The following is a 19,788-nucleotide window of genomic DNA, read 5'->3' as shown; positions in this document are numbered from 1 at the left end:
ACAACAAAAATCGATAAATGTTCCCAGAAAATAAAAAAAAAAATAAGAAGAAGGAAATAACGAATGTAAAGCTATTATTATTCTGGGATACGATAAAATGGAACCAAATCGAATTTCGAACTTCCTAAGCGGATTTCTCGAGGAAACGAAAGCTTAACAGAAGCGGTAAATCGCAAATTAGAGGGTCTTAGAGAAGGAATTCGGCTAAAATCTCGTCAGCTCATTGCGTAGTAATGAGTCTCGTCCGTTTGCCGTTTACAATCAAATTAGCCTACAATTTTGTCCAAATCCGGCAGTGCCGAGCTACTTTCATTTCACATGTCTTATCTGGTCCCGATCGAGATTCAGATGATTTGAGCCGAAAATCGTCTGTCAACAAGTAATCAAAAATAGAAAACACGAAAAAGGGGTGCACACGAGGACTTCCCAGGGGGTCACCCATCCTAGTACTGCTCTCGCCCGCACGCTTAACTTCGGAGTTCTGATGGGATCCGGTGCATTAGTGCTGGTATGATCGCACCCGACATTGAGTGGGATGTTTATTCTTTATCCCTCGAGTACGTGTGGAGCGGGCGGCGATGGACAACACGCGGCACTGCTCTCGCCCAATCATAACCATGAAGTTAAGCGTTCTGGCGCGATGGCAGAGCTAGGATGGGTGACCTCCTGGGAAGACCTCGTGTCGCGACCGTTTACGTAAATTATGGATAAAACAGTCGAAATAATTGTTTTTAATGAGTTAACCGTCTCCGGAGTAATCTGCGTCATACCCTTCCGCACAGAACCGGCTCACGACAACAAAAATCGATAAATGTTCCCAGAAATAGAAAAAAAAAAAAAGAAGGAAATAACGAATGTAAAGCTATTATTATGCCTGGATACGATAAAATGGAACCGGAATCGAATTTCGAACTTCCTAAGCGGATTTTCGAGGAAACGCTTAACAGAAGCGGTAAATCGCAAATTAGAGGGTCTTAGAGAAGGAATTCGGCTAAAATCTCGTCAGCTCATTGCGTAAGTATGTCTCGTCCGTTTGCCCGTTTACAATCAAATTAGCCTACAATTTTGTCCAAATCCGGCAGTGCCCGAGCTACTTTCATTTCACATGTCTTATCTGGTCCCGATCGAGATTCAGATGATTTGAGCCGAAATCGTCTGTCAACAAGTAATCAAAAATAGAAAAACACGAAAAGGGTGCAACACGAGGACTTCCCAGGGGGTCACCCATCCTAGTACTCGCTCGCCCAAGCACGCTTAACTTCGGAGTTCTGATGGGATCCGGTGCATTAGTGCTGGTATGATCGCACCGACATTGAGTGGGATGTTTATTCTTATATCCCTCGAGTACGTGTGGAGCGGGCGGCGATGGACAACACGCGGCACTGCTCTCGCCTAATCATAACCATGAAGTTAAGCGTTCTGGCGATGGCAGAGCTAGGATGGGTGACCTCCATGGGAAGACCTCGTGTCGCGACCGTTTACGTAAATTATGGATAAAACAGTCGAAATAATTTTTTTAATGAGTTAACCGTCTCCGGAGTAATCTGCGTCATACCCTTCCGCACAGAACCGGCTCACGACAACAAAAATCGATAAATGTTCCCAGAAAATAGAAAAAAAAATAAGAAGAAGGAAAATAACGAATATAAAGCTATTATTATGCCTGGGATACGATAAAATGGAACCGGAATCGAATTTCGAACTTCCTAAGCGGATTTCTCGAGGAAACGAAAGCTTAACAGAAGCGGTAAATCGCAAATTAGAGGGTCTTAGAGAAGGAATTCGGCTAAAATCTCGTCAGCTCATTGCGTAGTAATGAGTCTCGTCCGTTTGCCCGTTTACAATCAAATTAGCCTACAATTTTGTCCAAATCCGGCAGTGCCCGAGCTACTTTCATTTCACATGTCTTATCTGGTCCCGATCGAGATTCAGATGATTTGAGCCGAAAATCGTCTGTCAACAAGTAATCAAAAATAGAAAAACACAAAAAAGGGTGCAACAAGAGGACTTCCCAGGAGGTCACCCATCCTAGTACTGCTGCTCTCTCCCAAGCACGCTTGATTTCGGAATTCTGATGGGATCATGTGCATTAGTGCTGGTATGATCGCAACCGACATTGAGTGGGATGTTTATTCTTATATCCCTCGAGTACGTGTGGAGCGGTAACCATGAAGTTAAGCGTTCTGGCGCGATGGCAGAGCTTGGATGGGTGACCTCCCTGGGAAGACCTCGTGTCGCGACCGTTTACGTAAATTATGGATAAAACAGTCGAAATAATTGTTTTTAATGAGTTAACCGTCTCCGGAGTAATCTGCGTCATACCCTTCCGCACAGAACCGGCTCACGACAACAAAAATCGATAAATGTTCCCAGAAAATAGAAAAAAATAAGAAGAAGGAAATAACGAATGTAAAGCTATTATTATGCTGGGATACGATAAAATGGAACCGGAATCGAATTTCGAACTTCCTAAGCGGATTTCTCGAGGAAACGAAAGCTTAACAGAAGCGGTAAATCGCAAATTAGAGGGTCTTAGAGAAGGAATTCGGCTAAAATCTCGTCAGCTCATTGCGTAGTAATGAGTCTCGTCCGTTTGCCCGTTTACAATCAAATTAGCCTACAATTTTGTCCAAATCCGGCAGTGCCCGAGCTACTTTCATTTCACATGTCTTATCTGGTCCCGATCGAGATTCAGATGATTTGAGCCGAAAATCGTCTGTCAACAAGTAATCAAAAATAGAAAAACACGAAAAGGGTGCAACACGAGGACTTCCCAGGGGGTCACCCATCCTAGTACTGCTCTCGCCCAAGCACGCTTAACTTCGGAGTTCTGATGGGATCCGGTGCATTAGTGCTGGTATGATCGCACCCGACATTGAGTGGGATGTTTATTCTTATATCCCTCGAGTACGTGTGGAGCGGGCGGCGATGGACAACACGCGGCACTGCTCTCGCCCAATCATAACCATGAAGTTAAGCGTTCTGGCGCGATGGCAGAGCTAGGATGGGTGACCTCCATGGGAAGACCTCGTGTCGCGACCGTTTACGTAAATTATGGATAAAACAGTCGAAATAATTGTTTTTAATGAGTTAACCGTCTCCGGAGTAATCTGCGTCATACCCTTCCGCACAGAACCGGCTCACGACAACAAAAATCGATAAATGTTCCCAGAAAATAGAAAAAAAAAGAAGAAGGAAATAACGAATGTAAAGCTATTATTATGCCTGGGATACGATAAAATGGAACCGGAATCGAATTTCGAACTTCCTAAGCGGATTTCTCGAGGAAACGAAAGCTTAACAGAAGCGGTAAATCGCAAATTAGAGGGTCTTAGAGAAGGAATTCGGCTAAAATCTCGTCAGCTCATTGCGTAGTAATGAGTCTCGTCCGTTTGCCCGTTTACAATCAAATTAGCCTACAATTTTGTCCAAATCCGGCAGTGCCCGAGCTACTTTCATTTCACATGTCTTATCTGGTCCCGATCGAGATTCAGATGATTTGAGCCGAAAATCGTCTGTCAACAAGTAATCAAAATAGAAAAACACGAAAAGGGTGCAACACGAGGACTTCCCAGGGGTCACCCATCCTAGTACTGCTCTCGCCCAAGCACGCTTAACTTCGGAGTTCTGATGGGATCCGGTGCATTAGTGCTGGTATGATCGCACCCGACATTGAGTGGGATGTTTATTCTTATATCCCTCGAGTACGTGTGGAGCGGGCGGCGATGGACAACACGCGCGGCACTCGCCCAATCATAACCATGAAGTTAAGCGTTCTGGCGCGATGGCAGAGCTAGGATGGGTGACCTCCCTGAAGACCTCGTGTCGCGACCGTTTACGTAAATTATGGATAAAACAGTCGAAATAATTGTTTTTAATGAGTTAACCGTCTCCGGAGTAATCTGCGTCATACCCTTCCGCACAGAACCGGCTCACGACAACAAAAATCGATAAATGTTCCCAGAAAATAGAAAAAAAATAAGAAGAAGGAAATAACGAATGTAAAGCTATTATTATGCCTGGATACGATAAAATGGAACCGGAATCGAATTTCGAACTTCCTAAGCGGATTTCTCGAGGAAACGAAAGCTTAACAAAGCGGTAAATCGCAAATTAGAGGGTCTTAGAGAAGGAATTCGGCTAAAATCTCGTCAGCTCATTGCGTAGTAATGAGTCTCGTCCGTTTGCCCGTTTACAATCAAATTAGCCTACAATTTTGTCCAAATCCGGCAGTGCCCGACTATCTTTCATTTCACATGTCTTATCTGGTCCCGATCGAGATTCAGATGATTTGAGCCGAAAATCGTCTGTCAAAAGTACAGAAATGCAACACGAGGACTTCCAGGGGTCACCATCCTAGTACTGCTCTCGCTCTCGCCAAGCACGCTTAACTTCGGAGTTCTGATGGGATCCGGTGCATTAGTGCTGGTATGATCGCACCCGACATTGAGTGGGATGTTTATTCTTATATCCCTCGAGTACGTGTGGAGCGGGCGGCGATGGACAACACGCGGCACTGCTCTCGCCCAATCATAACCATGAAGTTAAGCGTTCTGGCTCGATGGCAGAGGTAGGATGGGTGACCTCCCTGGGAAGACCTCGTGTCGCGACCGTTTACGTAAATTATGGATAAAACAGTTGAAATAATTTTTTTTAATGAGTTGACCGGCTCACGACAACAAAAATCGATAAATGTTCCCAGAAAATAGAAAAAAAATAAGAAGAAGGAAATAACGAATGTAAAGCTATTATTATGCCTGGGATACGATAAAATGGAACCGGAATCGAATTTCAAACTTCCTAAGCGGATTTCCCGAGGAAACGAAAGCTTAACAGAAGCGGTAAATCGCAAATTAGAGGGTCTTAGAGAAGGAATTCGGCTAAAATCTCGTCAGCTTATTGCGTAGTAATGAGTCTCGTCCGTTTGCCCTTTTACAATCAAATTAGCCTACAATTTTGTCCAAATCCGGCAGTGCCCAATCTACTTTCATTTCACATGTCTTATCTGGTCCCGATCGAGATTCAGATGATTTGAGCCGAAAATCGTCTGTCAACAAGTAATCAAAATAGAAAAACACGAAAAGGGTGCAACACGAGGACTTCCCAGGGGGTCACCCATCCTAGTACTGCTCTCCCCAAGCACGCTTAACTTCAGAGTTCTGATGGAATCGGGTGCATTAGTGCTGGTATGATCGCACCCGACATTGAGTGGGATGTTTATTCTTATATCCCTCGAGTACTGTGGAGCGGGCGGCGATGGACAACACGCGGCACTGCTCGCGCCCAATCATAACCATGAAGTTAAGCGTTCTGGCGCGATGGCAGAGCTAGGATGGGTGACCTCCCTGGAAGACCTCGTGTCGCGACCGTTTACGTAAATTATGGATAAAACAGTCGAAATAATTGTTTTTAATGAGTTAACCGTCTCCGGAGTAATCTGCGTCATACCCTTCCGCACAGAACCGGCTCACGACAACAAAAATCGATAAATGTTCCCAGAAAATAGAAAAAAAAATAAGAAGAAGGAAATAACGAATGTAAAGCTATTATTATGCCTGGGATACGATAAAATGGAACCGGAATCGAATTTCGAACTTCCTAAGCGGATTTCTCGAGGAAACGAAAGCTTAACAGAAGCGGTAAATCGCAAATTAGAGGGTCTTAGAGAAGGAATTCGGCTAAAATCTCGTCAGCTCATTGCGTAGTAATGAGTCTCGTCCGTTTGCCCGTTTACAATCAAATTAGCCTACAATTTTGTCCAAATCCGGCAGTGCCCGAGCTACTTTCATTTCACATGTCTTATCTGGTCCCGATCGAGATTCAGATGATTTGAGCCGAAACTCGTCTGTCAACAAGTAATCAAAAATAGAAAAACACGAAAAGGGGTGCAACACGAGGACTTCCCAGGGGTCACCCATCCTAGTTCTCGCCCAAGCACGCTTAACTTCGGAGTTCTGATGGGATCCGGTGCATTAGTGCTGGTATGATCGCACCCGACATTGAGTGGGATGTTTATTCTTATATCCCTCGAGTACGTGTGGAGCGGGCGGCGATGGACAACACGCGGCACTGCTCTCGCCCAATCATAACCATGAAGTTAAGCGTTCTGGCGCGATGGCAGAGCTAGATGGGTGACCTCCCTGGGAAGACCTCGTGTCGCGACCGTTTACGTAAATTATGGATAAAGTCGAAATAATTGTTTTTAATGAGTTACCGTCTCCGGAGTAATCTGCGTCATACCCTTCCGCACAGAACCGGCTCACGACAACAAAAATCGATAAATGTTCCCAGAAAATAGAAAAAAAATAAGAAGAAGGAAATAACGAATGTAAAGCTATTATTATGCTGGATACGATAAAATGGAACCGAATCGAATTTCGAACTTCCTAAGCGGATTTCTCGAGGAAACGAAAGCTTAACAGAAGCGTAAATCGCAAATTAGAGGGTCTTAGAGAAGGAATTCGGCTAAAATCTCGTCATCATTGCGTAGTAATGAGTCTCGTCCGTTTGCCCGTTTACAATCAAATTAGCCTACAATTTTGTCCAAATCCGGCAGTGCCCGAGCTACTTTCATTTCACATGTTTATCTGGTCCCGATCGAGATTCAGATGATTTGAGCCGAAAATCGTCTGTCAACAAGTAATCAAAAATAGAAAAACACGAAAAGGGGTGCAACACGAGAACTTCCCAGGGGTCACCCATCCTAGTACTGCACTCGCCCAAGCACGCTTAACTTCGGAGTTCTGATGGATCCGGTGCATTAGTGCTGGTATGATCGCACCCGACATTGAGTGGGATGTTTATTCTTATATCCCTCGTGTACGTGTGGAGCGGGCGGCGATGGACAACACGCGGCACTGCTCTCGCCCAATCATAACCATGAAGTTAAGCGTTCTGGCGCGATGGCAGAGCTAGGATGGGTGACCTCCCTGGGAAGACCTCGTGTCGCGACCGTTTACGTAAATTATGGATAAAACAGTCGAAATAATGTTTTTAATGAGTTCACCGTCTCCGAGTAATCTGCGTCATACCCTTCCGCCAAACCGGCTCACGACAACAAAAATCGATAAATGTTCCCAGAAAATAGAAAAAAGAAGAAGGAAATAAAGAATGTAAAGCTGTTATTATGCCTAGGATACGATAAAATGGAACCGAAATCGAATTTAGAACTTCCTAAGAGGATTTCTCGAGGAAACGGAAGCTTAACAGAAGCGGTAAATCGCAAATTAGAGGGTCTTAGAGAAGAATTCGGATAAAATCTCGTCAGCTCATTGCGTAGTAATGAGTCTCGTCCGTTTGCCCGTTTACAATCAAATTAGCCTACAATTTTGTCCAAATCCGGTAGTGCCCGAGCTACTTTCATTTCACATGTCTTATCTGGTCCCGATCGAGATTCAGATGATTTGAGCCGAAAATCGTCTGTCAACAAGTAATCAAAAATAGAAAAACACGAAAAGGGTGCAACAGAGGAACTTCTATGAATGTAAAGCTATTATTATTCATGGGATACGATATAAAATGGAACCGGAAATCGAATTCGAACTTCCTAACGGATTTTTGAGAGGAAACGAAACATTAACAGAAGTGTAAATCGCAAATTAGAGGGTCTTAGAGAAGGAATTCGGCTAAAATCTCGTCAGCTTTGCGAGTAATGAGTCTCGTCCGTTTGCCCGTTTACAAAAATTAGCCTACAATTTTGTCCAAATCGGCAGTGCCCGAGCTACATTTCACATGTCTTATCTGTCCCGATCGAGATTCAGATGATTTGAGCGAAAATCGTCTGTCAACAAGTAATCAAAAATAGAAAAACACGAAAAGGGTGCAACACGAGGACTTCCCAGGGGGTCACCATCCTAGTACTGCGCTTCGCCCAAGCACGCTTAACTTCGGAGTTCTGATGGGATCCGGTGCATTAGTGCTGGTATGATCGCACCGACATTGAGTGGGATGTTTATTCTTATATCCCTCGAGTACGTGTGGAGCGGGCGGCGATGGACAACACGCGGCACTGCTCTCGCCCAATCATAACCATGAAGTTAAGCGTTCTGGCGCGATGGCAGAGCTAGGATGGGTGACCTCCCTGGGAAGACCTCGTGTCGCGACCGTTTACGTAAATTATGGATAAAACAGTCGAAATAATTGTTTTAATGAGTTCCGTCTCCGGAGTAATCTGCGTCATACCCTTCCGCACAGAACCGGCTCACGACAACAAAAATCGATAAATGTTCCCAGAAAATAGAAAAAAAATAAGAAGAAGAAAATAACGAATGTAAAGCTATTATTATGCCTGGGATACGATAAAATGGAACCGGAATCGAATTTCGAACTTCCTAAGCGGATTTCTCGAGGAAACGAAAGCTTAACAGAAGCGGTAAATCGCAAATTAGAGGGTCTTAGAGAAGGAATTCGGCTAAAATCTCGTCAGCTCATTGCGTAGTAATGAGTCTCGTCCGTTTGCCGTTTACAATCAAATTAGCCTACAATTTTGTCCAAATCCGGCAGTGCCCGAGCTACTTTCATTTCACATGTCTTATCTGGTCCCGATCGAGATTCAGATGATTTGAGCCGAAAATCGTCTGTCAACAAGTAATCAAAAATAGAAAAACACGAAAAGGGTGCAACACGAGGACTTCCCAGGGGGTCACCCATCCTAGTACTGCTCTCGCCCAAGCACGCTTAACTTCGGAGTTCTGATGGGATCCGGTGCATTAGTGCTGGTATGATCGCACCCGACATTGAGTGGGATGTTTATTCTTATATCCCTCGAGTACGTGTGGAGCGGGCGGCGATGGACAACACGCGGCACTGCTCTCGCCCAATCATAACCATGAAGTTAAGCGTTCTGGCGCGATGGCAGAGCTAGGATGGGTGACCTCCCTGGGAAGACCTCGTGTCGCGACCGTTTACGTAAATTATGGATAAAACAGTCGAAATAATTGTTTTTAATGAGTTAACCGTCTCCGGAGTAATCTGCGTCATACCCTTCCGCACAGAACCGGCTCACGACAACAAAAATCGATAAATGTTCCCAGAAAATAGAAAAAAAAATAAGAAGAAGGAAATAACGAATGTAAAGCTATTATTATGCCTGGGATACGATAAAATGGAACCGGAATCGAATTTCGAACTTCCTAAGCGGATTTCTCGAGGAAACGAAAGCTTAACAGAAGCGGTAAATCGCAAATTAGAGGGTCTTAGAGAAGGAATTCGGCTAAAATCTCGTCAGCTCATTGCGTAGTAATGAGTCTCGTCCGTTTGCCCGTTTACAATCAAATTAGCCTACAATTTTGTCCAAATCCGGCAGTGCCCGAGCTACTTTCATTTCACATGTCTATCTGGTCCCGATCGAGATTCAGATGATTTGAGCCGAAAATCGTCTGTCAACAAGTAATCAAAAATAGAAAAACACGAAAAGGGTGCAACACGAGGACTTCCCAGGGGGTCACCCATCCTAGTACTGCTCTCGCCCAAGCACGCTTAACTTCGGAGTTCTGATGGGATCCGGTGCATTAGTGCTGGTATGATCGCACCGACATTGAGTGGGATGTTATTCTTATATCCCTCGAGTACGTGTGGAGCGGGCGGCGATGGACAACACGCGGCACTGCTCTCGCCCAATCATAACCATGAAGTTAAGCGTTCTGGCGCGATGGCAGAGCTAGGATGGGTGACCTCCCTGGGAAGACCTCGTGTCGCGACCGTTTACGTAAATTATGGATAAAACAGTCGAAATAATTGTTTTTAATGAGTTAACCGTCTCCGGAGTAATCTGCGTCATACCCTTCCGCACAGAACCGGCTCACGACAACAAAAATCGATAAATGTTCCCAGAAAATAAAAAAAAATAAGAAGAAGGAAATAACGAATGTAAAGCTATTATTATCTGGATACGATAAAATGGAACCGGAATCGAATTTCGAACTTCCTAAGCGGATTTTCGAGGAAACGAAAGCTTAACAGAAGCGGTAAATCGCAAATTAGAGGGTCTTAGAGAAGGAATTCGGCTAAAATCTCGTCAGCTCATTGCGTAGTAATGAGTCTCGTCCGTTTGCCCGTTTACAATCAAATTAGCCTACAATTTTGTCCAAATCCGGCAGTGCCCGAGCTACTTTCATTTCACATGTCTTATCTGGTCCCGATCGAGATTCAGATGATTTGAGCCGAAAATCGTCTGTCAACAAGTAATCAAAATAGAAAAACACGAAAAGGTGCAACACGAGGACTTCCCAGGGGTCACCCATCCTAGTACTGCTCTCGCCCAAGCACGCTTAACTTCGGAGTTCTGAGGGATCCGGTGATTAGTGCTGGTATGATCGCACCCGACATTGAGTGGGATGTTTTTCTTATATCCCTCGAGTACGTGTGGAGCGGGCGGCGATGGACAACAGCGGCACTGCTCTCGCCCAATCATAACCATGAAGTTAAGCGTTCTGGCGCGATGGCAGAGTAGGATGGGTGACCTCCCTGGGAAGACCTCGTGTCGCGACCGTTTACGTAAATTATGGATAAAACAGTCGAAATAATTGTTTTTAATGAGTTAACCGTCTCCGGAGTAATCTGCGTCATACCCTTCCGCACAGAACCGGCTCACGACAACAAAAATCGATAAATGTTCCCAGAAAATAAAAAAAAATAAGAAGAAGGAAAAACGAATGTAAAGCTATTATTATGCCTGGGATACGATAAAATGGAACCGGAATCGAATTTCGAACTTCCTAAGCGGATTTCTCGAGGAAACGAAAGCTTAACAGAAGCGGTAAATCGCAAATTAGAGGGTCTTAGAGAAGAAATTCGGCTAAAATCTCGTCAGCTCATTGCGTAGTAATGAGTCTCGTCCGTTTGCCCGTTTACAATCAAATTAGCCTACAATTTTGTCCAAATCCGGCAGTGCCCGAGCTACTTTCATTTCACATGTCTTATCTGGTCCCGATCGAGATTCAGATGATTTGAGCCGAAAACTCGTCTGTCAACAAGTAATCAAAATAGAAAAACACGAAAAAGGGTAACACGAGGACTTCCCAGGGGGTCACCCATCCTAGTATCCTCTCGCCCAAGCACGCTTAACTTCGAGTTCTGATGGGATCCGGTCATTAGTGCTGGTATGATCGCACCGACATTGAGTGGGATGTTTATTCTTATATCCCTCGAGTACGTGGAGGGCGGCGATGGACAACACGCGGCACTCTCGCCCAATCATAACCATGAAGTTAAGCGTTCTGGCGCGATGGCAGAGCTAGGATGGGTGACCCCCTGGGAAGACCTCGTGTCGCGACCGTTTACTTAAATTATGGATAAAATAGTCGAAATAATTTTTTAATGAGTTAACCGTCTCCGGAGTAATCTGCGTCATACCCTTCCGCACAGAACCGGCTCACGACAACAAAAATCGATAAATGTTCCCAGAAAATAGAAAAAAAAATAAGAAGAAGGAAATAACAAATGTAAAGCTATTATGTTTGGGATACGATAAAATGGAACCGGAATCGAATTTCAAACTTCCTAAGCGGATTTTCGAGGAAACGAAAGCTTAACAGAAGCGGTAAATCGCAAATTAGAGGTCTTAGAGAGGAATTCGGCTAAAATCTCGTCAGCTCATTGCGTAGTAATGAGTCTCGTCCGTTTGCCGTTTACAATCAAATTAGCCTACAATTTTGTCCAAATCCGGCAGTGCCCGAGCTACTTTCATTTCACATGTTTATCTGGTCCCGATCGAGATTCAGATGATTTGAGCCGAAAATCGTCTGTCAACAAGTAATCAAAAATAGAAAAACACGAAAAGGGTGCAACACGAGACTTCCCAGGGGGTCACCCATCCTAGTACTGCACTTTCGCCCAAGCACGCTTAACTTCGGAGTTCTGATGGGATCCGTGCATTAGTGCTGGTATGATCGCACCCGACATTGAGTGGGATGTTTATTCTTATATCCCTCGTGTACGTGTGGAGCGGGCGGCGATGGACAACACGCGGCACTGCTCTCGCCCAATCATAACCATGAAGTTAAGCGTTCTGGCGCGATGGCAGAGCTAGGATGGGTGACCTCCCTGGGAAGACCTCGTGTCGCGACCGTTTACTCTGATGGGATCCGGTCCATTAGTGCTGGTATGATCGCACCCGACATTGAGTGGGATGTTTATTCTTATATCCCTCGAGTACGTTGGAGCGGGCGGCGATGGACAACACGCGGCACTGCTCTCGCCCAATCATAACCATGAAGTTAAGCGTTCGGGCGCGATGGCAGAGGTAGGATGGGTGACCTCCCTGGGAAGACCTCGTGTCGCGACCGTTTACGTAAATGGATAAAACAGTCGAAATAATTGTTTTAATGAGTTAACCGTCTCCGGAGTAATCTGCGTCATACCCTTCCGCACAGAACCGGCTCACGACAACAAAAATCGATAAATGTTCCCAGAAAATAGAAAAAAAAAATAAGAAGAAGGAAATAACGAATGTAAAGCTATTATTATCTGGGATACGATAAAATGGAACCGGAATCGAATTTCGAACTTCCTAAGCGGATTTCTCGAGGAAACGAAAGCTTAACAGAAGCGGTAAATCGCAAATTAGAGGGTCTTAGAGAAGGAATTCGGCTAAAATCTCGTCAGCTCATTGCGTAGTAATGAGTCGTCCGTTTGCCCGTTTACAATCAAATTAGCCTACAATTTTGTCCAAATCCGGCAGTGCCGAGCTACTTTCATTTCACATGTCTTATCTGGTCCCGATCGAGATTCAGATGATTTGAGCCGAAAATCGTCTGTCAACAAGTAATCAAAAATAGAAAAACACAAAAAGGGTGCAACACGAGGACTTCCCAGGGGGTCACCCATCCTAGTACTGCTTCGCCCAAGCACGCTTAACTTCGGAGTTCTGATGGGATCCGGTGCATTAGTGCTGGTATGATCGCACCCGACATTGAGTGGGATGTTTATTCTTATATCCCTCGAGTACGTGTGGAGCGGGCGGCGATGGACAACACGCGGCACTGCTCTCGCCCAATCATAACCATGAAGTTAAGCGTTCTGGCGCGATGGCATAGCTAGGATGGGTGACCTCCCTGGGAAGACCTCGTGTCGCGACCGTTTACGTAAATTATGGATAAAACAGTCGAAATAATTTTTTTAATGAGTTAACCGTCTCCGGAGTAATCTGCGTCATACCCTTCCGCACAGAACCGGCTCACGACAACAAAAATCGATAAATGTTCCCAGAAAATAGAAAAAAATAAGAAGAAGGAAATAACGAATGTAAAGCTATTATTATGCCTGGGATACGATAAAATGGAACCGGAATCGAATTTCGAACTTCCTAAGCGGATTTCTCGAGGAAACGAAAGCTTAACAGAAGCGGTAAATCGCAAATTAGAGGGTCTTAGAGAAGGAATTCGGCTAAAATCTCGTCAGCTCATTGCGTAGTAATGAGTCTCGTCCGTTTGCCCGTTTACAATCAAATTAGCCTACAATTTTGTCCAAATCCGGCAGTGCCCGAGCTACTTTCATTTCACATGTCTTATCTGGTCCGATCGAGATTCAGATGATTTGAGCCGAAAATCGTCTGTCAACAAGTAATCAAAATAGAAAAACACGAAAAGGGGTGCAACACGAGGACTTCCCAGGGGGTCACCCATCCTAGTACTGCTCTCGCCCAAGCACGCTTAACTTCGGAGTTCTGATGGGATCCGGTGCATTAGTGCTGGTATGATCGCACCCGACATTGAGTGGGATGTTTATTCTTATATCTCTCGAGTACGTGTGGAGCGGGCGGCGATGGACAACACGCGGCACTGCTCTCGCCCAATCATAACCATGAAGTTAAGCGTTCTGGCGCGATGGCAGAGGTAGGATGGGTGACCTCCCTGGGAAGACCTCGTGTCGCGACCGTTTACGTAAATTATGGATAAAACAGTCGAAATAATTGTTTTTAATGAGTTAACCGTCTGGAGTAATCTGCGTCATACCCTTCCGCACAGAACCGGCTCACAACAACAAAAATCGATAAATGTTCCCAAAAAAAAAAAAAAATAAGAAGAAGGAAATAACGAATGTAAAGCTATTATTATCTGGGATACGATAAAATGGAACCGGAATCGAATTTCGAACTTCCTAAGCGGATTTCTCGAGGAAACGAAAGCTTAACAGAAGCGGTAAATCGCAAATTAGAGGGTCTTAGAGAAGGAATTCGGCTAAAATCTCGTCAGCTCATTGCGTAGTAATGAGTCTCGTCCGTTTGCCCGTTTACAATCAAATTAGCCTACAATTTTGTCCAAATCCGGCAGTGCCCGAGCTACTTTCATTTCACATGTCTTATCTGGTCCCGATCGAGATTCAGATGATTTGAGCCGAAAATCGTCTGTCAACAAGTAATCAAAAATAGAAAAACACGAAAAGGGTGCAACACGAGGACTTCCCAGGGGTCACCCATCCTAGTACTGCTCTCGCCCACGCTTAACTTCGGAGTTCTGATGGGATCCGGTGCATTAGTGCTGGTATGATCGCACCGACATTGAGTGGGATGTTTATTCTTATATCCCTCGAGTACGTGTGGAGCGGGCGGCGATGGACAACACGCGGCACTGCTCTGCCCAATCATAACCATGAAGTTAAGCGTTCTGGCGCGATGGCAGAGTAGGATGGGTGACCTCCCTGGGAAGACCTCGTGTCGCGACCGTTTACGTAAATTATGGATAAAACAGTCGAAATAATTGTTTTTAATGAGTTAACCGTCTCCGGAGTAATCTGCGTCATACCATTCCGCACAGAACCGGCTCACGACAACAAAAATCGATAAATGTTCCCAGAAAATAGAAAAAAAATAAGAAGAAGGAAATAACGAATGTAAAGCTATTATTATGCCGGGGATACGATAAAATGGAACCGGAATCGAATTTCGAACTTCCTAAGCGGATTTCTCGAGGAAACGAAAGCTTAACAGAAGCGGTAAATCGCAAATTAGAGGGTCTTAGAGAAGGAATTCGGCTAAAATCTCGTCAGCTCATTGCGTAGTAATGAGTCTCGTCCGTTTGCCCGTTTACAATCAAATTAGCCTACAATTTTGTCCAAATCCGGCAGTGCCCGAGCTACTTTCATTTCACATGTCTTATCTGGTCCCGATCGAGATTCAGATGATTTGAGCCGAAAATCGTCCAACAAGTAATCAAAAATAGAAAAACACGAAAAGGGTGCAACACGAGGACTTCCCAGGGGGTCACCCATCCTAGTACTGCTTCGCCCAAGCACGCTTAACTTCGGAGTTTGATGGGATCCGGTGCATTAGTGCTGGTATGATCGCACCGACATTGAGTGGGATGTTTATTCTTATATCCCTCGAGTACGTGTGGAGCGGGCGGCGATGGACAACACGCGGCACTGCTCTCGCCCAATCATAACCATGAAGTTAAGCGTTCTGGCGCGATGGCAGAGTAGGATGGGTGACCTCCCTGGGAAGACCTCGTGTCGCGACCGTTTACGTAAATTATGGATAAAACAGTCGAAATAATTGTTTTTAATGAGTTAACCGTCTCCGGAGTAATCTGCGTCATACCCTTCCGCACAGAACCGGCTCACGACAACAAAAATCGATAAATGTTCCCAGAAAATAGAAAAAAAAATAAGAAGAAGGAAATAACGAATGTAAAGCTATTATTATTGGGATACGATAAAATGGAACCGGAATCGAATTTCGAACTTCCTAAGCGGATTTCTCGAGGAAACGAAAGCTTAACAGAAGCGGTAAATCGCAAATTAGAGGGTCTTAGAGAAGGAATTCGGCTAAAATCTCGTCAGCTCATTGCGTAGTAATGAGTCTCGTCCGTTTGCCCGTTTACAATCAAATTAGCCTACAATTTTGTCCAAATCCGGCAGTGCCCGAGCTACTTTCATTTCACATGTCTTATCTGGTCCCGATCGATTGAGATTGAGATCGAGAAGATGATTGAGCCGAAAATCGTCAACAAGTAATCAAAATAGAAAAACACGAAAAGGGGTGCAACACGAGGACTTCCCAGGGGGTCACCCATCCTAGTACTGCTCGCCCAAGCACGCTTAACTTCGGAGTTCTGATGGGATCCGGTGCATTAGTGCTGGTATGATCGCACCCGACATTGAGTGGGATGTTTATTCTTATATCCCTCGAGTACGTGTGGAGCGGGCGGCGATGGACAACACGCGGCACTGCTCTCGCCCAATCATAACCATGAAGTTAAGCGTTCTGGCGCGATGGCAGAGCTAGGATGGGTGACCTCCCTGGGAAGACCTCGTGTCGCGACGTTTACGTAAATTATGGATAAAACAGTCGAAATAATTGTTTTAATGAGTTAACCGTCTCCGGAGTAATCTGCGTCATACCCTTCCGCACAGAACCGGCTCACGACAACAAAAATCGATAAATGTTCCCAGAAAATAAAAAAAATAAGAAGAAGGAAATAACGAATGTAAAGCTATTATTATGATACGATAAAATGGAACCGGAATCGAATTTCGAACTTCCTAAGCGGATTTCGAGGAAACGAAAGCTTAACAGAAGCGGTAAATCGCAAATTAGAGGGTCTTAGAGAAGGAATTCGGCTAAAATCTCGTCAGCTCATTGCGTAGTAATGAGTCTCGTCCGTTTGCCCGTTTACAATCAAATTAGCCTACAATTTTGTCCAAATCCGGCAGTGCCCGAGCTACTTTCATTTCACATGTCTTATCTGGTCCCGATCGAGATTCAGATGATTTGAGCCGAAAATCGTCTGTCAACAAGTAATCAAAAATAGAAAAACACGAAAAGGGTGCAACACGAGGACTTCCCAGGGGGTCACCCATCCTAGTACTGCTCTCGCCCAAGCACGCTTAACTTCGGAGTTCTGATGGGATCCGGTGCATTAGTGCTGGTATGATCGCACCCGACATTGAGTGGGATGTTTATTCTTATATCCCTCGAGTACGTGTGGAGCGGGCGGCGATGGACAACACGCGGCACTGCTCTCGCCCAATCATAACCATGAAGTTAAGCGTTCTGGCGCGATGGCAGAGCTAGGATGGGTGACCTCCCTGGGAAGACCTCGTGTCGCGACCGTTTACGTAAATTATGGATAAAACAGTCGAAATAATTGTTTTTAATGAGTTAACCGTCTCCGGAGTAATCTGCGTCATACCCTTCCGCACAGAACCGGCTCACGACAACAAAAATCGATAAATGTTCCCAGAAAATAAAAAAAAATAAGAAGAAGGAAATAACGAATGTAAAGCTATTATTATGCCTGGATACGATAAAATGGAACCGGAATCGAATTTCGAACTTCCTAAGCGGATTTCTCGAGGAAACGAAAGCTTAACAGAAGCGGTAAATCGCAAATTAGAGGGTCTTAGAGAAGGAATTCGGCTAAAATCTCGTCAGCTCATTGCGTAGTAATGAGTCTCGTCCGTTTGCCCGTTTACAATCAAATTAGCCTACAATTTTGTCCAAATCCGGCAGTGCCCGAGCTACTTTCATTTCACATGTCTTATCTGGTCCCGATCGAGATTCAGATGATTTGAGCCGAAAATCGTCTGTCAACAAGTAATCAAAATAGAAAAACACGAAAAGGGTGCAACACGAGGACTTCCCAGGGGGTCACCCATCCTAGTACTGCTCTCGCCCAAGCACGCTTAACTTCGGAGTTCTGATGGGATCCGGTGCATTAGTGCTGGTATGATCGCACCCGACATTGAGTGGGATGTTTATTCTTATATCCCTCGAGTACGTGTGGAGCGGGCGGCGATGGACAACACGCGGCACTGCTCTCGCCCAATCATAACCATGAAGTTAAGCGTTCTGGCGCGATGGCAGAGCTAGGATGGGTGACCTCCCTGGGAAGACCTCGTGTCGCGACCGTTTACGTAAATTATGGATAAAACAGTCGAAATAAATTTTTTAATGAGTTAACCGTCTCCGGAGTAATCTGCGTCATACCCTTCCGCACAGAACCGGCTCACGACAGCAAAAATCGATAAATGTTCCCAGAAAATAAAAAAAAATAAGAAGAAGGAAATAACGAATGTAAAGCTATTATTATGCCTGGGATACGATAAAATGGAACCGGAATCGAATTTCGAACTTCCTAAGCGGATTTCTCGAGGAAACGAAAGCTTAACAGAAGCGGTAAATCGCAAATTAGAGGGTCTTAGAGAAGGAATTCGGCTAAAATCTCGTCAGCTCATTGCGTAGGAATGAGTCTCGTCCGTTTGCCCGTTTACAATCAAATTAGCCTACAATTTTGTCCAAATCCGGCAGTGCCCGAGCGATGATTTGAGCCGAAAATCGTCTGTCAACAAGTAATCAAAAATAGAAAAACACGAAAAAGGGTGCAACACGAGGACTTCCCAGGGGGTCACCATCCTAGTACTGCTCTCGCCCAAGCACGCTTAACTTCGGAGTTCTGATGGGATCCGGTGCATTAGTGCTGGTATGATCGCACCCGACATTGAGTGGGATGTTTATTCTTATATCCCTCGAGTACGTGTGGAGCGGGCGGCGATGGACAACACGCGGCACTGCTCTCGCCCAATCATAACCATGAAGTTAAGCGTTCTGGCGCGATGGCAGAGCTAGGATGGGTGACCTCCCTGGGAAGACCTCGTGTCGCGACCGTTTACGTAAATTATGGATAAAACAGTCGAAATAATTTTTTTAATGAGTTAACCGTCTCCGGAGTAATCTGCGTCATACCCTTCCGCACAGAACCGGCTCACGACAACAAAAATCGATAAATGTTCCCAGAAAATAGAAAAAAAAATAAGAAGAAGGAAATAACGAATGTAAAGCTATTATTATGCCTGGGATACGATAAAATGGAACCGGAATCGAATTTCGAACTTCCTAAGCGGATTTCTCGAGGAAACGAAAGCTTAACAGAAGCGGTAAATCGCAAATTAGAGGGTCTTAGAGAAGGAATTCGGCTAAAATCTCGTCAGCTCATTGCGTAGTAATGAGTCTCGTCCGTTTGCCCGTTTACAATCAAATTAGCCTACAATTTTGTCCAAATCCGGCAGTGCCCGAGCTACTTTCATTTCACATGTCTTATCTGGTCCGATCGAGATTCAGATGATTTGAGCCGAAAATCGTCTGTCAACAAGTAATCAAAATAGAAAAACACGAAAAGGGTGCAACACGAGGACTTCCCAGGGGGTCACCCATCCTAGTACTGCTCTCGCCCAAGCACGCTTAACTTCGGAGTTCTGATGCGATCCGGTGCATTAGTGCTGGTATGATCGCACCCGACATTGAGTGGGATGTTTATTCTTATATCCCTCGAGTACGTGTGGAGCGGGCGGCGATGGACAACACGCGGCACTGCTCGCCCAATCATAACCATGAAGTTAAGCGTTCAGGTGCGATGGCAGAGGTAGGATGGGTGACCTCCCTGGGAAGACCTCGTGTCGCGACCGTTTACGTAAATTATGGATAAAACAGTCGAAATAATTGTTTTTAATGAGTTAACCGTCTGGAGTAATCTGCGTCATACCCTTCCGCACAGAACCGGCTCACGACAACAAAAATCGATAAATGTTCCCAGAAAATAAAAAAAAATAAGAAGAAGGAAATAACGAATGTAAAGCTATATTATCTGGATACGATAAAATGGAACCGGAATCGAATTTCGAACTTCCTAAGCGGATTTCTCGAGGAAACGAAAGCTTAACAGAAGCGGTAAATCGCAAATTAGAGGGTCTTAGAGAAGGAATTCGGCTAAAATCTCGTCAGCTCATTGCGTAGTAATGAGTCTCGTCCGTTTGCCCGTTTACAATCAAATTAGCCTACAATTTTGTCCAAAT

The 19,788-nt window shown here is 44.9% G+C and overlaps 20 non-coding genes and 4 pseudogenes across 20 annotated transcripts; all 24 read right to left on the bottom strand.

Moving 5' to 3' along the window:
• Positions 1–406: 406 nt before the first annotated feature.
• LOC142536383 (5S ribosomal RNA) lies at positions 407–522 on the bottom strand. The gene has a single exon (XR_012818209.1). It is a non-coding gene; the product is annotated as a 5S ribosomal RNA (ribosomal RNA).
• Positions 523–1,191: 669 nt separating this feature from the next.
• Positions 1,192–1,309, bottom strand: LOC142536381 (5S ribosomal RNA). Its single transcript, XR_012818207.1, has one exon. It is a non-coding gene; the product is annotated as a 5S ribosomal RNA (ribosomal RNA).
• A 681-nt stretch (positions 1,310–1,990) lies between these two features.
• Positions 1,991–2,112, bottom strand: LOC142536392 (5S ribosomal RNA; annotated as a pseudogene).
• A 640-nt stretch (positions 2,113–2,752) lies between these two features.
• Positions 2,753–2,871, bottom strand: LOC142536397 (5S ribosomal RNA). The gene has a single exon (XR_012818219.1). It is a non-coding gene; the product is annotated as a 5S ribosomal RNA (ribosomal RNA).
• A 679-nt stretch (positions 2,872–3,550) lies between these two features.
• On the bottom strand, positions 3,551–3,668 carry LOC142536377 (5S ribosomal RNA). The gene has a single exon (XR_012818203.1). It is a non-coding gene; the product is annotated as a 5S ribosomal RNA (ribosomal RNA).
• Positions 3,669–4,321: 653 nt separating this feature from the next.
• Positions 4,322–4,442, bottom strand: LOC142536393 (5S ribosomal RNA; annotated as a pseudogene).
• Positions 4,443–5,082: 640 nt separating this feature from the next.
• On the bottom strand, positions 5,083–5,200 carry LOC142536386 (5S ribosomal RNA). Its single transcript, XR_012818212.1, has one exon. It is a non-coding gene; the product is annotated as a 5S ribosomal RNA (ribosomal RNA).
• Positions 5,201–5,882: 682 nt separating this feature from the next.
• On the bottom strand, positions 5,883–5,995 carry LOC142536389 (5S ribosomal RNA; annotated as a pseudogene).
• A 671-nt stretch (positions 5,996–6,666) lies between these two features.
• On the bottom strand, positions 6,667–6,783 carry LOC142536382 (5S ribosomal RNA). The gene has a single exon (XR_012818208.1). It is a non-coding gene; the product is annotated as a 5S ribosomal RNA (ribosomal RNA).
• A 1,033-nt stretch (positions 6,784–7,816) lies between these two features.
• Positions 7,817–7,935, bottom strand: LOC142536387 (5S ribosomal RNA). The gene has a single exon (XR_012818213.1). It is a non-coding gene; the product is annotated as a 5S ribosomal RNA (ribosomal RNA).
• Positions 7,936–8,612: 677 nt separating this feature from the next.
• Positions 8,613–8,731, bottom strand: LOC142536396 (5S ribosomal RNA). Its single transcript, XR_012818218.1, has one exon. It is a non-coding gene; the product is annotated as a 5S ribosomal RNA (ribosomal RNA).
• Positions 8,732–9,413: 682 nt separating this feature from the next.
• LOC142536376 (5S ribosomal RNA) lies at positions 9,414–9,532 on the bottom strand. The gene has a single exon (XR_012818202.1). It is a non-coding gene; the product is annotated as a 5S ribosomal RNA (ribosomal RNA).
• Positions 9,533–10,205: 673 nt separating this feature from the next.
• Positions 10,206–10,321, bottom strand: LOC142536390 (5S ribosomal RNA). Its single transcript, XR_012818215.1, has one exon. It is a non-coding gene; the product is annotated as a 5S ribosomal RNA (ribosomal RNA).
• A 676-nt stretch (positions 10,322–10,997) lies between these two features.
• LOC142536394 (5S ribosomal RNA) lies at positions 10,998–11,113 on the bottom strand (annotated as a pseudogene).
• A 664-nt stretch (positions 11,114–11,777) lies between these two features.
• LOC142536384 (5S ribosomal RNA) lies at positions 11,778–11,896 on the bottom strand. Its single transcript, XR_012818210.1, has one exon. It is a non-coding gene; the product is annotated as a 5S ribosomal RNA (ribosomal RNA).
• An 892-nt stretch (positions 11,897–12,788) lies between these two features.
• On the bottom strand, positions 12,789–12,906 carry LOC142536380 (5S ribosomal RNA). Its single transcript, XR_012818206.1, has one exon. It is a non-coding gene; the product is annotated as a 5S ribosomal RNA (ribosomal RNA).
• A 679-nt stretch (positions 12,907–13,585) lies between these two features.
• Positions 13,586–13,704, bottom strand: LOC142536374 (5S ribosomal RNA). Its single transcript, XR_012818200.1, has one exon. It is a non-coding gene; the product is annotated as a 5S ribosomal RNA (ribosomal RNA).
• A 676-nt stretch (positions 13,705–14,380) lies between these two features.
• On the bottom strand, positions 14,381–14,494 carry LOC142536391 (5S ribosomal RNA). The gene has a single exon (XR_012818216.1). It is a non-coding gene; the product is annotated as a 5S ribosomal RNA (ribosomal RNA).
• A 676-nt stretch (positions 14,495–15,170) lies between these two features.
• LOC142536388 (5S ribosomal RNA) lies at positions 15,171–15,287 on the bottom strand. The gene has a single exon (XR_012818214.1). It is a non-coding gene; the product is annotated as a 5S ribosomal RNA (ribosomal RNA).
• A 686-nt stretch (positions 15,288–15,973) lies between these two features.
• LOC142536378 (5S ribosomal RNA) lies at positions 15,974–16,090 on the bottom strand. Its single transcript, XR_012818204.1, has one exon. It is a non-coding gene; the product is annotated as a 5S ribosomal RNA (ribosomal RNA).
• A 670-nt stretch (positions 16,091–16,760) lies between these two features.
• LOC142536395 (5S ribosomal RNA) lies at positions 16,761–16,879 on the bottom strand. Its single transcript, XR_012818217.1, has one exon. It is a non-coding gene; the product is annotated as a 5S ribosomal RNA (ribosomal RNA).
• Positions 16,880–17,558: 679 nt separating this feature from the next.
• On the bottom strand, positions 17,559–17,677 carry LOC142536385 (5S ribosomal RNA). Its single transcript, XR_012818211.1, has one exon. It is a non-coding gene; the product is annotated as a 5S ribosomal RNA (ribosomal RNA).
• Positions 17,678–18,315: 638 nt separating this feature from the next.
• On the bottom strand, positions 18,316–18,433 carry LOC142536379 (5S ribosomal RNA). The gene has a single exon (XR_012818205.1). It is a non-coding gene; the product is annotated as a 5S ribosomal RNA (ribosomal RNA).
• A 680-nt stretch (positions 18,434–19,113) lies between these two features.
• LOC142536375 (5S ribosomal RNA) lies at positions 19,114–19,232 on the bottom strand. Its single transcript, XR_012818201.1, has one exon. It is a non-coding gene; the product is annotated as a 5S ribosomal RNA (ribosomal RNA).
• Between the last annotated feature and the right edge of the window lie 556 nt (positions 19,233–19,788).

This window comes from Primulina tabacum, unplaced genomic scaffold (genome assembly GCF_025594145.1).
Source record: "Primulina tabacum isolate GXHZ01 unplaced genomic scaffold, ASM2559414v2 Contig1308, whole genome shotgun sequence".
Taxonomy (NCBI): Eukaryota; Viridiplantae; Streptophyta; class Magnoliopsida; order Lamiales; family Gesneriaceae; genus Primulina; species Primulina tabacum.
This window is presented reverse-complemented; position numbering and strand designations above follow the sequence as displayed.